Below are 16,136 nucleotides of genomic sequence, written 5' to 3'. Positions count from 1 at the left end.
AGTTGGAAACTGGGGAGGTAAATATACATTTGGGTGCCAGAGAAACAATTACAAGGGGCAATACTCGAATGGGTTTGGTGTTGGAGTGTCGCTGCTTCTCTCGAACGGATCTCGCTGCCATCTCGCACTCACCTCCGCTTCTGCCATTCCTCCCGTCTTTTCATCTTTATTCTCCTCGTTTCCCTGCTCCTGGAGATGCCATGTCATTATTGTTATCCCGTGCCTTCCTTCCGGCTCTCATTTCCCTGCCTCAAGCCCCACCCCCCCCCCCCCCCCCCCCCCCCCCCCCCCCCCCCCCCCCCCCCCCCCCCCCCCCCCCCCCCCCCCCCCCCCCACCTTCCTGGTTCTCTTCTCTTGTTCCCTGACTCTTCCCTCTCCCCCACTCCCTCCCCCCCCTCCTCCTGTGATTCACCTTTCTTTCCCCTTCCCGGTCTATCTCTCCCTCTCATGCTTTGGCGACTTTCCCCTGATTCTTGGCTACCCGGCTATTCTTCTGCTTTTTTGTTGGCCACAAACAGGTCCCGGAACAATTGCGTAAATGGCACCCACATTCTGTGGAAGCCGATGTCTGACCCTCGGATGGTGAATTTGATTTTCTCCATTTGGAGAGATTCCAAGAGGTCGGACAGCCAGTCTGCAGCTCTGGGCGGTGCTGCTGACCGCCAGCCAAACAGGATTCTACAGCAGGCGATCAGGGAGGCAAAGGCAAGGGCGTCCGCCCTCCTCCCCAGGAATAGATCTGGCTGGTCCGAGACCCCGAAGACCGCCACTTACGGGCATGGCTCCACCCTCACCCCCATCACTTTGGACATTGCCTCGAAGAAGGCTGTCCAGTACTCCACCAGTCTGGGGCAAGACAAGAACATGTGGGTGTGGTTGGCCAGGCCTCCTTTGCTCCGTTCATATCTGTCCTCCACCTTCGGGAAGAACCTACTCATACGGGTTCTTGTTAAGTGGGTTCTAAGTATCACTTTTAGTTGCGTCAGGCTGAGCCTTGCGCACGTAGCGGTGGAGTTGACCCTATGCAGTGCTTTGCTCCAGAGTCCCCACCCTATCTCAATCCCCAGGTCCTCCTCCCATTTCTTTCTTGTTGTGTCCAGTGGCCCTTTCTATCAGTCGGTCATACATGTCGCTACAGTTCCCTTTATCTAGTATGCTTGCGTCCAGTAGTTCTTCCAGTAGTGTCTGTCGTGGTGGTTGTGGGTACGTCCTTGTCTCCTTTCGTAGGAAGTTTTTGAGCTGTAGATACCTTAGCTTGTGTTGCTCGTTTTGGGTGAGTGTGCTTAACACTCACTTGGCTCTGTTTCTCGTTCTAAGCTCTGGAGTCGCCAGGTGCCGTAAAGACACCGTCACGGCACCAGACAAGGATGCCCACTGTCCCCGCTGCTGTTCGCACTAGCAATTGAACCGCTAGCAATCGCGCTCAGGGCAGCAAAAAATTGGAGGGGGATCCGAAGGGGAGGTAGAGAGCACAGAGTCTCACTCTATGCGGATGATCTGCTCCTCTATATCTCGGACCCACAAAGCAGCATGGACGGAATCATCGCGCTCCTGAAAGAGTTTGGAGCCTTCTCGGGCTACAAACTCAACATGAGCAAAAGTGAGATCTTCCCAGTACACCCGCAAGGGGGGGGGGGGGGGGGCAGCACTAAAGGGGCTGCCGTTCAATCAAGCCCGACATAAATTCCGCTACCTGGGGATCCAAATAGCCCATGACTGGAAAGGGATCCACAAATGGAACCTCACCAGCCTGACGGAGGAAGTTAAAAAGGACCTGCAAAGATGGAACACACTCCCGCTCTCCCTCGCGGGGAGAGTTCAGACGATCAAAATGAACGTACTGCCCAGGTTCCTCTTCCTGTTTAGATCCATTCCGATCTACATCCCCAAGGCCTTTTTCAAAGCGCTGGACAAACTCATCATGGCGTTCGTATGGGGGGGTAAAAATGCTAGGATCCCAAAGAAGGTCTTACAAAAAACAAAAACCAGGGGAGGGCTAGCCCTCCCGAATCTACAATTCTACCACTGGGCAGCAACAGCCGAGCGAGTAAGGGGATGGATCCAGGAGCCAGAGGCTGAGTGGGTGCGTGCGGAGGAGGCCTCCTGCATGGGAACCTCCCTCCGGGCCCTCGCCACGGCAGCACTCCCATCCCCACCCAAAAAACACTCCAGCAGCCCAGTGGTGACAGCCACCCTCCAATCCTGGAACCAACTGCGGCAGCAACTTGGCCTGACCAAAATGTCGAACAGGGCTCCCATCTGCAACAACCATAGGTTCACACCAGCACTGACTGACGCCACCTTCAAAAGGTGGAGGCAGGACGGGGGGACACTGACAGTCAGGGACCTATACACGGACGACAGGATCGCAACACTGGACGAACTGACAGAGAAATTTCAGCTAGCTGGGGGGAACGAGCTACGGTACCTGCAGCTCAAAAACTTCCTACGAAAGGAGACAAGGACGTACCCACAACCGCCACGACAGACACTACTGGAAGACCTACTGGACGCAAGTATCCTAGAGAAAGGGAACTGTAGTGACATGTATGACCGACTGGTAGATAGGGACGACACCGTACTGGACGCAACAAGAAGGAAATGGGGAGGACGACCTGGGGATGGAGATAGGGTGGGGACTCTGGAGCGAAGCACTGCATAGGGTCAACTCCACCTCCACGTGCGCAAGGCTCAGCCTGACGCAACTAAAAGTGGTACATAGAGCCCACTTAACAAGAACCCGTATGAGTAGGTTCTTCCCGGAGGTGGAAGACAGATGTGAACGGTGCCAAAGAGGCCCGGCCAACCACGCCCACATGTTCTGGTCTTGCCCCAGACTCGTGGAGTACTGGACAGCCTTCTTCGAGGTTATGTCCAAAGTGGTGGGAGTGAGGGTGGAGCCATGCCCGATAGTGGCGGTCTTCGGGGTTTCAGAACAGCCAGATCTATTCCTGGGGAGGAGGGCGGACGCCCTTGCCTTTGCCTCCCTGATCGCCCGCCGTAGAATCCTGTTTGGCTGGCGGTCAGCAGCACCGCCCAGAGCTGCGGACTGGCTGTCCGACCTCTCGGAATCTCTCCAAATGGAGAAAATCAAATTTGCCATCCGAGGGTCGGACGACGGCTTCCACAGAACGTGGGAGCCATTCATGCAACTGTTCCGGGACCTATTTGTGGCCAATGTACAAGAGGAAGAATAGTCGGGGGAAGGTAGCGGGAGGGGGGGGGGGGGCTACAGGTTCGGTACGGGGGTTCGATGGCTAGCTAAGGCCCAAAACCAAACTAAATAAACATGTTGAGGGGGGGGGGGGGGGGGGCGGGCGCAGTTACTACTACGAAGATGCTTACCTGTAAATATGTATGTTAATTTTTGCGTGTTTGTTTGTTGTTTTTTTTTTGTTCTTTTTCTCTCCTAACAATTTGTAATTTGTTCAATATAAAATATGAAAACTGAATAAAAACATTTATAAAAAAAAGACACCGTCACAAGTTTCAAGGTCAAGTTCAAAGCAATAAAGCTGTACACCAATTAGTAAGTCCAAAACAATTAGAGTTTATTATAACACAATTATAATAACACTCATGCACACGCTAAAGATTAAACCTACTTCTACCACTAAACAACTAATACTTAGCTAAGAAGGAACTGCGAGGTCAGGGAACAAGGCCTTTGTTCTGGTCTGGTCTGCAGGCTTCGGATCACTATCAGTCGGCAAGGGTGTAAGTAATGCCGGTTTCAGGTAGCGGTCGTCGTTCGGCACTTACTTATTGGCGGCTGCTGCTCAACGGCTGATGTAGAAGACAGGGGTCTGGAGGCTGGAGTCGGAGGCCGGAGACAGGAGACTGAACCATGTGTGGGACCTTTCTTTTTAGGTCTTAGGGGGTCCACGCCCCTTTGGGCGGGCTCCCTCACCTGCTGGGGATCGATTGGGCCTCTTCCCAATCGATATGGTTTGAACCCCCCAATCCTAGGGCCGTTCCTTGATCGCTGGGGTGGTTCTTAGGACTTATTGTCCTGGGCTTCTCTGGCTCCACCGTGTCTGGTCTGCTATTGAATGTATCGATTGATACTTAATTTGTGTCCATTGTACCTGGGACTGGCCCGGTATCACCTCATTAATATGCTAACGGCTTTCCATTTACAACGCTGCCTGATCTCTGCAGCTGTCGGGAAATCGGTTTCTGCAATTGTCTCAATGCATAATTGCTCTGCAAGCTGTTTGCTCTTTAACATGTCCGTCTTCCCTGCACTCTTTGCAGTCTTCCATTTTGTGTTCGTTAGTGGCCATCTTAGATAGCTACACTCCCTCCTTGTGATCCTCACTAGAAATTGTGAAGGATCACCTATGTACGGTTCCTTTGTGTTCCTTGGGTTCCCTGACCTTAGCGAGTTCCAAGGCGTCTACTCTGTCTTCAACTATGGCAAAAATTTTTAGCTAACATTTTTCTAATTGGCGCTATGTCAAAGGGGACATGCATTACCAATTTGAATCGGGAACCTCTAACTATCGCAATAACTACTCTTGTCTTACGTTTAAACATCCTATCACATTCTAAAGCCTTACATCCGATAAAATCCTAAAGTCTTACTCATTCATTCCACAGTATCTTTACATCTCGCTTTCTGACTCGGCAGTCGAGTACAGAACAATATAATACATCCATAATCATGTTATTTACAGATCGCATTAAATAAATCTCTTATACATCAAGGGGTTGGGGGGATTGGTGAAATCCGAAAATAGGGGATTGAACTCTGTAAATGGTTGAGGGGCAAGAGCGGGAGGCTCTCCTTTTCCATTTCCTCATCCTGAGGGTCTGCACTATGATGCAGAGAACTGTAATCACCAAAAGTGATTCAATTACATATGACAGCGAGTACCAGGTCATGAATTTTGTGCACCAGGTCTGAACCTCGCTGTTCATTACTGGGCTTCGAGAAGTCGGTGTATGGGAAACATTAACGGCGGGGGTTATGGGGGAAACATGGTTTGCGTCCACGCGCAAAAATACAACAACAAATAAGAATATGTAGGCTTCCATCGTTGTCTTCTTTCTTCTCTTCCTTCTGTATGGCTGATCTTGCTGTGATCCCTCCTTCGACTGTTCGAAAGCTATGGGATCAAGCACAGTATCTGTCAATACATAGTTTAATATCTGTAATGTTAGTGTATCTGTCCTCTCATTCCAATTGTCCCTTAAATGAATGGCCAAGTCACACCCTGTGACTCCCCTCATTTTTTTTTTCAAAAGCGAATTTAGGACCAGACATACACCTAACAACTTTTCCACTGCGAGCCGTCTCGCAGGCTTTGCGATTTACCATCCGAATGTTCCTGGATGTAAATAGCATGTGGGATGGCTGCCGAAGGGCTACCTTAAAGAAAAATGAAACCAAAGTTTGGAACAAAAAGGTCGAATGAGTTGCGTATGGGCCGCTACGGGTAAGATTTGAATGGGATCCCCGGGTAGGGCGTGCTGTGCTGTACCCGAGCTTAGCTGACCAAAAGGGGGTTCTCAGACAGGGCGGGTCCTCAATGCCATTTCTCCACTGCCTGAGCAACCTGAAATGAACGGACAAGAATGTATTCGTAGTGGAATTGCAGCCTCTGTTCCCAGACTAGAGGGACACCTAAAAAACAAAGGAGGAGCCAAGATGCTCCAACATCTACAAACAGAAGACAAGTCGTGAACTTTGTCGGTTCACCAGAGGATATTTAAATTGAGTGAAGTTCTCAGAAGTTTCTGCGGACAAACTAACGTGCATGTGAGGCGGTCACAAGCTTTTCAGCTGAAAAGGGGGTGGCCGATCTCCAATCAAACATTTAACAAACAAACAAACAAAACAGGTTCCATCAGATAGGGCATCGCTTCCCTCAAGCGGTTCCTCTTTTACATCATCTGGACACCTCACTTCTCCTCTTTCTCTGCGAAAAGGGTCGCAAAGGGGTTGCCGTGTCGGGAGTCAGACATGAAGTCTTCCTCTTCTCCCGGATCCCATACCCTCGTATGGATCAGGCATGCAATCTTTGCATTATGTGACCGGGGGTCACTCTCGTCATTACGGACAAGTCGCCAAGAATTGTCCCTGTGCCAAATCGTAGGGTCTAGAATTGAAGGGGCATTGTCGGGGTCGTCGGTGTTGGGTGGTGGGTGTGGGTTTGGATATTTAATGTAGGTGACCTCCATGGGGTCACTGGAGTCGGGGTCGTAGTCGCTAAAGTGGGGGCTGTAGGGTGGAGTGCTGTGGCTGTCCTCTTTTTCACAGTCACTGTCACTGTCTCTGCTGTGGCAGCTTGTGGGCGTTCTGGGGTGTGGTCTGGAGTCAGTGGGCGGAGTCGAGGGCGAGTCCGATGAGGAACTGGTCTGTGAGGGGGAGGGTGGAAATGTGTCTCTTGTGGGCGGAGCGAGATGTTCTGCTGCGTCTAGTAGGACATGGTGTGAGTGGTTGGACTGTGTTCCATAAGCCTTCAGTTGGTTAATATGAAACCACGCAGTCTTCCCGTTGGGGTATTTAATCCTATAAACTGAGGGGCTGATTTTGTCCGAAATTGAATACGGGCCGGAAAATTTAGGAGCCAAAAACGTGCTGGGGTTATAAACAGATAACATAACCTGTTGCCCAACCTGAAATTCCGTGGGGTGTACATTCTTGTTAAAACAGGCCGTGCTCTGTTTTCGTCGTTTGCCCAATGTTACTGCGGCAGCTAACTGTGCAGACCTCACAGTTTCCACTAATTCTTTGACTGCTTTCTCATGTGTGAGGGCCGTCACTTCGGGGCTGGTCATGTCCAGTCCTAAAAGGAATTCTGTCCCTTTCATAGGGCGTCTGGTCATGAGTGTGTGTGGGGTGAAACCTGTAGACGATGAAACTGTGTTGCGGATGAACATTAGTGCGAATGGGAGCACTGAATCCCAAGTCGAATTGTTCTCCTGTAGCATCTTCCTAAGGGTCGATTTTAGGGTCCGATTCATGCGTTCTACTATCCCGCTTGACTGGGGGTGATACGCAATGTGGAAATTCTGTTTTATGCCGAATATGGTCAGGACGTACTTCATGACACGTCCTGTAAAGTGAGATCCCTGATCTGACTCTATACTTCTGGGGAGACCCCATCTCGTAAAGATGTGGTGGGTCAGGACCTTTGCAGCTGTCTTAGCTGTGTTGGTTCGTGAAGGGAAGGCCTCTACCCATTTGGTAAAGGTATCTATAACCACCAGAACATATTTATAGCCATTCCTGCAAGGGGGCAATGGTCCTATAAAATCGATCTGGAGGTTTGTCCAGGGGCCATTAACTGGGCGAGTGTGGCTGAGTTGTGCCTTCTTTGAGTACCTCTCCGGGTTATTTTGTGCACAAATTAGACAATTCTCTATGTAGTGTGTCACATCTTGTCGTAAGTTGGGCCACCAACAGAGTTGTCTAAGGTGTCTTGTGGTCGGGTCGATCCCTTGATGTCCATGACTGTCATGGAATAAGGCAATCATTTGATTCCTATCTTGTTCAGGAACCACATACAGTTTGTCTTTAATGATCACACCCTCATGTGTGGTCAAAGCGTGTTTGAATCTATCATATTGTGCTACAAAGTTTCCTTTAAAAATCTCCCGGAGATTTCCGTCCTGTTTCTGGGCCTGTATTAAATCTTTGATGTCTGTCTGTGAGACCTGAACTGCACTCACAGGGGCGCTAGCTGGTGCGCTAGCTGGGGGTGTCCAAAAGTGACCTCGCCTGGAACCTGCTTTTGCCAGTGCGTCGGCTTTTACATTTTCAGGGGGGGATGACCTATGGTGACTCCTAACTTTAACTATGCCATACGTCCTATCCTTTGCCTTCTCTAGGATATGGCGGAGTAATGGGGCTGATGGAAGGGGCTTCCCGTCTACGGAGACAAAACCTCTTGTCCTCCACAGGGGTAGAAAATCGGTCAGGCTGTTACAAACATATAAGCTGTCCGAATATATGTCTACTGGGCTGGGAAACGAATCGGGGTGGTCCACTATGTATGCAATGGCCGCGAGCTCTGCTGCCTGCGCGCCTAAGTGACCTGGTAATTTTAAAGAAATTTCCTCTAGTGCGCGACCCTACGCATCCTCCACATAGATCCCGCATCCAGTGATGCGTTCTCCATCTAAAACTGTGGATGAACCGTCCACATATATTTTCAGTGGGGCACACGTGTCTGTGTGCTGGGGGCTCTGGCTTGAATTCCCTATCATTCTGGGGGGCGTCTTTGCAATGAAGGGTCCTGTGTTGTGTAGGGGTGCTACAATTTCACATTCATGGGGTTGTCCTGGATACTGGAGGTTGTCTGCTAAAAATGTGTGTGTCCTGGTCCGTTTAACTGTTATGTCCCGTCCTTGTAACAGTAACGTCCACCTAGCTGCTCTTATCTGGCTCACTGAACCGTCCTTCAGTCGACCGTCTAAAAGTAACTATGTGGGGGTGTGCTCGGTCAAAATGGTGATGGGATTGAGTCCGGTAATGTACGAGAAGTACTGAACTGCCCAAAAAACTGCTAGGAGGTGCCTCTCGCAGGCTGAAAATCCTTGCTCTACGGGGTCTAAAAGTCGTGAGGCATAAGCCACGGGTCGTAGCTGCTCGTGCCGTTCCTGAAGGAGCACGGCCGAGAGGGTCAGATCTGTGCTCGTTACTTCTATTGCATAGGGGGAGAGTAGGTCTGGGACTTGTAGTACGGGTGCTGTGCTAAGGGCCTTTTTTAATTCTTCCACAGCCTCTGTATGCTGCGGAAGCCATTCCCAAGGGGCTCCTTTCTTAAGGAGGTCTAAGAGCGGGGCTGCCTTTGTTGCAAAACCATCGATATGGTTCCGACAGTAACCAACCAGTCCTAAAAACGACCGGAGGGCTGAAACATTCTGGGGAAGGGGCAATTTGACAATCGATTCAATTCTTTTGAACTCGATCTCGCGTTTGCCGTGCGTGATGACTGTACCCAAATACATCACTTGGTTCTCTAATATTTGGGCCTTTCTGGGGTTAACTTTACATCCGATTGAGTTCAGAGGTTCCAGGAGTTCGGCCAGAAGCGTGATGTGCTCTGCCTTGGTGTCTGTCTGCAGTAATAGGTCGTCCACATACTGTACCAGACAGTCGCGTCGGGAAAATTTGACTAAACCATTTGCCAGCTGTCGGTGGAAAATGGAGGGGGAATTGTGGAATCCTTGTGGGAGGCATGTCCACGTAAACTCCTGTCCTTTAAATGTGAAGGCAAATTTGTACCGGCACGCCTTTGCCAATGGGATTGACCAGAAGCCATTGCTAATGTCCAAAACCGTGAAATATTTGGAGTGGAGTCCCTGTTTGAGCATGGTCTCGGGACTTGTTGCTACCGTGGGGGCTACTGCTGGGGTTACTTTGTTGAGTTCCCGATAATCAATGGTCAGACGCCATGATCCGTCGGGCTTCCTCACTGGCCAAATAGGTGCATTATTGGTCGAGGCTACTGTCCTAAGTACCCCTTGCTCTAATAAGCTTTCTATCACTTTTCCAATTTCTCCCTCTGCTTCTAGGAGAAATCGGTACTGTCTCTGTGGTCCGGGGTCAGGTCCAGTAACTTGAACTTGTCCAGTCATTCTGCCGCAGTCGTGCCGGTGACTGGCAAATGCTGTCCTGTGTCGGTTCAAAACTGCCCTAACCTGTTTGTCCGTGCTAAGCGTGGTCAGGTCGAAACAATAGTCACCTACTGTGCTAATCCTGTTTGCGTACTCTCCTACTGTGAGAGTTGCGGGTGCTCTGTACGATTTTGCCATTCTCCAGCCACACTGATTGACTGGATCAACGACAGGCTGTGGGCATTCATGAAATCAATACCCAGTATGTGTTCTGCTGTGCGGGGCAGATTAACTAAAACAATGGGGTGTCTGGTGGAGATGTTCCCTAGCTGAATTGCTACGGGGGCTGCAATGTGACCCTGCTGCGAGTGACCTGTAAATCCGCTGAGTGTAATTGTGGATGTGGTCGGCCACGTGTCTGCCTGTGCTGTAATGGTGGAATTAATTATTGTGCAGGACCCTCCTGTGTCCCAAAGTAATTCTATGGGCTTCCCTCTAACCTTTGCTGTGACTACCGGCCTTCCGGATCGGTCCCAGAGGGTGTCACAGACCCAAGTGGGGGAGCCCGAACACCGTCAGTCCGTTCCGTCCACATTGGTCTGTCCTGACTGCGTCCCTATACTGTGAATAGGCTTAGGTTTGTCCCTGTTCAGAGTGCCTGTCTGCTGGCCTCTCTGAGATCTCTGTGGGCAGTTGCATTTCCTTGCAAAATGTCCTAATTGTCCACAGTTGTAGCATTCCTGCGACTTCTGTGGGGGGCTGTTCTTTCCCTCGTTTACCCATGCGGGGTTTTGGTGCGCTCTCACTGCCTGAATATCTGCTGCAGCCTGAGCTTCCTCTGGGGTCTTTAATTTAACTTTGCCCTGGACAGATTGTTCCCAAGCGCGGGACAATCTTTTCAGAACCCATTTCTCATTATGGGCCTCTTCTGAGGGGTCATAACTACTACAAACATTCTGTCCTGCATCTGTGGCGTGGGAGATTATGGTGCGGGTCCATTTAATCATATTGTCTCGGTTTAAATGTGCGCGGTCTAATTCACCAAAAACGGCAGTGAAATGGATCCACAGCCTTCCTGCGAATGCTGTGGGATGCTCTGTCCTCTTTTGCCTACACTTATTTAGGCCTTCGACTGGGTCTCCTCTGTTATACCCTATCGCGTCTAAAATGGATGTATGCATCTCTTCGAGGGTGCCTCCTCCAACGTTCTGTGGGTCGGGGAGGGCTGCAACTACTGATGGGTCTAAACTCAAAACTGTGAGCTTCACTTGCTCTCTTTCATCCAGGCCGTACATGGTAGCCTGCTGTTTCACTTTCGTGAAAATTGGTGGGGGTCTGCGGTGGGGAGGAACGGGGTGATTTTCTCACATGCGTCCCTGAGTCGGGTTACAGTTAAGGGGGTGGTGTAGGTGACGTCGGGTGCGCCTTCTGTGGTTGCCTTTCTTTGGGTGGTGACTGGGTTCATAGGTGCGGGTGCTATCTGATCTGTGGGGGGTTGGGGCGCTTTCCTTTTCTGTTGCTCTGCTGGCGCACATGTTCCCTGAACATAGCGCTGCGCGGTTTCGCTCAATTCTTGCCAATCAGGGGCATTTTCCTCATCTAACCGTGTTCCAAAGGTGCTTTGGAACCCATTCTGTACTGAAAGCAACGATTGCAGCTCTGCAATCTGCTTCCTACACTTTGCGTGGTCCACTGTGCTCTGTCTTTGCTCAGTGGTGGCAGCATGGAGTGCTCTTAAAGCTGCCTTTAGGTCAGAGCATTGCCTCTGCAATGCCTCTACCTGCTTTTCTGACTCTTCTCGTATCAGGACTGCACGCTGCACATCTTGATAGGCTTTTTCGTATTGGGTCTGGGAACTGCTCAGATGGGCTAGACACGACTGATGTGCCCTCTTGGCATCATCCACCTCTCTATCCTTCTCTGCCAGCTTCCCTCTTAGCTCGAGGTTTTCCCTTTCGATGTCCCTGACATCCACTTTACTCATTCTATTCCTCTCCACTAACTCTGCTCGGAGCGTCCGAACGACCTCCTCTGTGCCTCGCAATTGTGCCAAACAGGACACAATTGCCATCGGCTTGCGTGCTTTACTTAGATTCTTTTTATGAATTTGGGAGAGGTTTTCCCACCAAGTATGTCCTATACTCCCGGGCCCTGTCTCCTCATTGACACAAAACTCATTCCAAAGGGGCCATCCTTTCCCTTTGAGATATTTTCGGAGTTCCAGCTCCCATATGGGACACTGGCCTACTCTGCTACTGCTGGTCGCTGCGACCACGAACTGCTCTGGGTTCATGAGGCGTTCCATTGCCTGCATGGCCATTTCCTCTTTCTGTCTTTAATTTGGAACGGGGGATGATCAGGTAATGTTTTAAAATATGGGTACGGCTTTTGCTATATTCCGATTATAAAACTCCCGACAGTTTGTCGCAACAAAAATCTCTCAGGTTAACCTTACAACCCTGTTAGTTACGCTTCCGAATTATCGTTATTGATTTGAACTCCTTGAACACCTGTGGTATTTCCTTTTTCCCAATTGGATTTCCAATTCAAATTTCTGGGTTCTCTCGGAGTGGGGGGGCCACTTCTTTTTTTTAAAATAAATTTAGATTACCCAATTATTTTTTCCAATTAAGGGGCAATTTAGCGTGGCCAATCCACCTACTCTGCACATTTTTTTTGGGTTGTGAGGGCGAAACCCACGCAGACACGGGGAGAATGTACAAACTCCACACGGACAGTGACCCAGAGCCGGGATCGAACTTGGACCTCAGCGCCGCGAGGCGGTTGTGCTAACCACTAGGCCACCGTGCTGCCCGGGGGGCCACTTCTAATCGAGTCCCGTCTGGATGTCGCCACTAAATGTTGCTCGTTTTGGGTGAGTGTGCTTAACACTCACTTGGCTCGGTTTCTCATTCTAAGCTCTGCAGTCGCCAGGTGCCGTAAAGACACCGTCACAAGTTTCAAGGTCAAATTCAAAGCAATAAAGCTGTACACCAATTAGTAAGTCCAAAACAATTAGAGTTTATTATAACACAATTATAATAACACTCATGCACACGCTAAAGATTAAACCTACTTCTACCACTAAACAACTAATACTTAGCTAAGAAGGAACTGCGAGGTCAGGGAACAAGGCCTTTGTTCTGGTCTGGTCTGCAGGCTTCGGATCACTATCAGTCGGCAAGGGTGTAAGTAATGCCGGTTTCAGGTAGCGGTCGTCGTTAGGCACTTACTTATTGGCGGCTGCTGCTCAACGGCTGATGTAGAAGACAGGGGTCTGGAGGCTGGAGTCGGAGGCCGGAGACAGGAGACTGAACCATGTGTGGGACCTTTCTTTTATAGGTCCCAGGGGGTCCGCGCCCCTTTGGGCGGGCTCCCTCACCTGCTGGGGATCGATTGGGCCTCTTCCCAATCGATATGGTTTGAACCCCCCAATCCTAGGGCCGTTCCTTGATCGCTGGGGCGGTTCTTAGGACTTATTGTCCTGGGCTTCTCTGGCTCCACCGTGTCTGGTCTGCTATTGAATGTATCGATTGATACTTAATTTGTGTCCATTGTACCTGGGACTGGCCCGGTATCACCTCATTAATATGCTAACGGCTTTCCATTTACAACGCTGCCTGATCTCTGCAGCTGTCGGGAAACCGGTTTCTGCAAGTGTCTCAATGCATAATTGCTCTGCAAGCTGTTTGCTCTTTAACATGTCCGTTTTCCCTGCACTCTTTGCAGTCTTCCATTTTGTGTTCGTTAGTGGCCATCTTAGATGGCTACACTTGTTACCCCTGGCTAGCTGGAATTTTTCTGTCAGTTCGTCCAGTGTTGCAATCCTGCCGTCCGTGTATAGGTCCCTGACTGTCAGTGTCCCTCCATCCTGCCTCCACCTTTTGAAGGTGGCGTCAGTCAGTGCTGGTGTGAACCTATGGTTGTTGCAGATGGGAGCCTTGTCCGACATTTTGGTCAGGCCAAATTGCTGCCGCAGTTGGTTCCAGGATTGGAGGGTGGCTATCACCACCGGGCTGCTGGAGTGTTTTTTGGCTGGGGATGGGAGTGCTGCCGTGGCGAGAGCCCGGAGGGAGGTCCCCGTGCAGGAAGCCTCTTCCGCATGCACCCACTCGGCTTCTGGCTCCTTGATCCATCCCCGTATTCGCTCGCCTGTCGCCGCCCAGTGGTAGAATTGTAGGTTTGGGAGGATAGCCCCCCACTGGATTTTGTTTTTTGTAGGACCTTCTTTGGGATCCTAGCATTTCTCCCCCCCCCCATACGAACGCCATGATTAGTTTGTCCAGCGCTTTGAAAAAGGCCTTGGGGATGTAGATCGGAATGGATCTAAACAGGAAGAGGTACCTGGGCAGTACGGCTGGACTCTCCCCGTGAGGGAGAGTGGGAGTGTGTTCCATCTTTGCAGGTCCTTTTTTACTTCCTCCGTCAGACTGGTGAGGTTCCATTTGTGGATCCCCAGGTAGCGGGATTTGTGTCAGGCTTGTTTAAACGGCAGTCCCGTTAGTGCTGCCCCCCCCCCCCCCCCCCCCCCCCTACTTGTGGGTGTACTGGGAAGATCTCGCTTGTGCTCATGTTGAGTTTGTAGACCGAGAAGGCTCCAAACTATTTCAGGAGCACAATGATTCCGCCCATACTGCTCTGTGGGTCCGAGATGTAGAGGAGCAGGTCATCTGCATAGAGTGAGACTCTGTGCTCTCTGCCTCCCCTTCGGATCCCCCTCCAGCTTTTTGCTGCCCTGAGGGCGATTGCTCGCGGTTCGATCGCTAGTGCGAACAGCAGCGGGGACAATGGGTATCCTTGTCAGTTTCCTCTGTGCAGCTGGAAGTATCGGGAGTTGGTATTGTTGGTCCGTACGCTCGCCATGGGAGCGTTGTATAGGAGCTTTACCCAGGAGGTGAACCCTGTTCCAAGCCCGAACCGCTCCAGTACCTCTGTGAGGTATTTCCATTCGACTCTGTCAAAGGCCTTTTCTGCATCTAGGGAGACTATCATCTCTGGTGTTCTCTCCCCAGAGTGGGTCATTATCACGTGTACTCTCTCTAATTCCTTCCTCGGGTATGGTGTCCAGAACTAAAGAGCCAGGATCAGCTTTGTTCCAACTAGGTCTCTTTGTTCCACTATTCAGTTGGTTACAACAGAGTTTGAATTTAAGAGGGAGGTGATATTGCCAATTTAATATGTATTTGTCCATGTATAGCTTGGAGCAAGAAGTCAGTCAGCCTTAAGTTTAGTTTCCTTACGTTTTTAATCACCAAAACTCACTCAGGTAAAGATACAGAAATTATTAACAAAAGGCTTAAAATGTACAAACATGTTCAACTACCGACTAATGCAGGAACAGCATTTACAAGTGAGCAAAAGCAAAATAAATCTGCAAAATAAAAAACAAGGAACCAGTCAGAAAAAAAATATTTACAGTGTTGAAAGATCCCTGGGATTACTCAATGGAGAAATTTGTGTTGATTCTCCTTTAAGAACTTTCAGCTTGTAGCAATGAGGTCTTCTGGTGGGTTTTTCAAATCACAAAAAGAGCTTGTTTTGACAAGAGAGATTTCAGAAGAATGACAGATGAGATTAAGGCTGTTAACCCTGTGGCTGTCACTCCCTAACTATACAAGATCCAGTATGTTTTCACCCAAGAGCAGGATCACACAACCTCTCTCTGAAAGTTTCATAGACGCCGTCTCCATAAAAATCAGCTTGTCATCTTTGCAAATGCAATATAATAGTTTCTGTAGCCAGTGTCCTTTACATAGGTTCAAAAAGTGCAATACATATGTATGTCAAGCTGATGATGTTATAAATTAACATATTCAATATAACACATATTTGTACCAGCTTGGATAAAATAATATCTTGAGAACAGAAAACAAAGAGTTGTGGTAAATGTTTTTCGGACTAAGGGATTGTGTTCTCCAGGGGTCAGTGCTAGGTCACTGAATTTTTGATACACATGAATAGCTCGGACATTTGAATAATGAGTAAAATTGTAAAATTTGATGATGTGACACAGAGAGAATCTTGGGTTGTATAAATAGAGATGCTGAGTACAAAAGTGGGGCAGTTATGCTAAAATTTTATAAGATTCTGGTCAGGCCACAGCGAGTATATTGCGATCAGTCTGGTCACTATATTTCGGAAAGGATATTAGAGTCCTTGAGAGGGTACAGAGGAGATTCACCATAATGGTTCCATGGAAGAGGGACTGTAGCTACAAGATTAGCTGAGAAATGCTGGGGTTATTTTCCTTGAAGCAACAGGATTGAGGGCAGATTTGATAGACGTGTACAATCTGACAGGTTTAGAGTTGATAGATAAAGAAAGTTTTTTCCCCCCGGTAGCTGGTGACACAGGAACTAGGGGATCCAGATTTATTAATAATAATAATAATCGCTTATTGTCGCAAGTAGGCTTCAGTGAAGTTACTGTGAAAAGCCCCTAGTCGCCACATTCCGGCGCCTGTTCGGGGAGGCCAATACAGGAATTGAACCCGCGCTGCTGGCATTACAAGCCAGCTGTTTAGCCCACTGTGCTAAACCAGCCCCAAGGTTTTGGGCAAGAGATGT

Source organism: Scyliorhinus canicula, chromosome 16, assembly GCF_902713615.1.
Source record: "Scyliorhinus canicula chromosome 16, sScyCan1.1, whole genome shotgun sequence".
NCBI lineage: Eukaryota > Metazoa > Chordata > Chondrichthyes > Carcharhiniformes > Scyliorhinidae > Scyliorhinus > Scyliorhinus canicula.
This window is presented reverse-complemented; position numbering follows the sequence as displayed.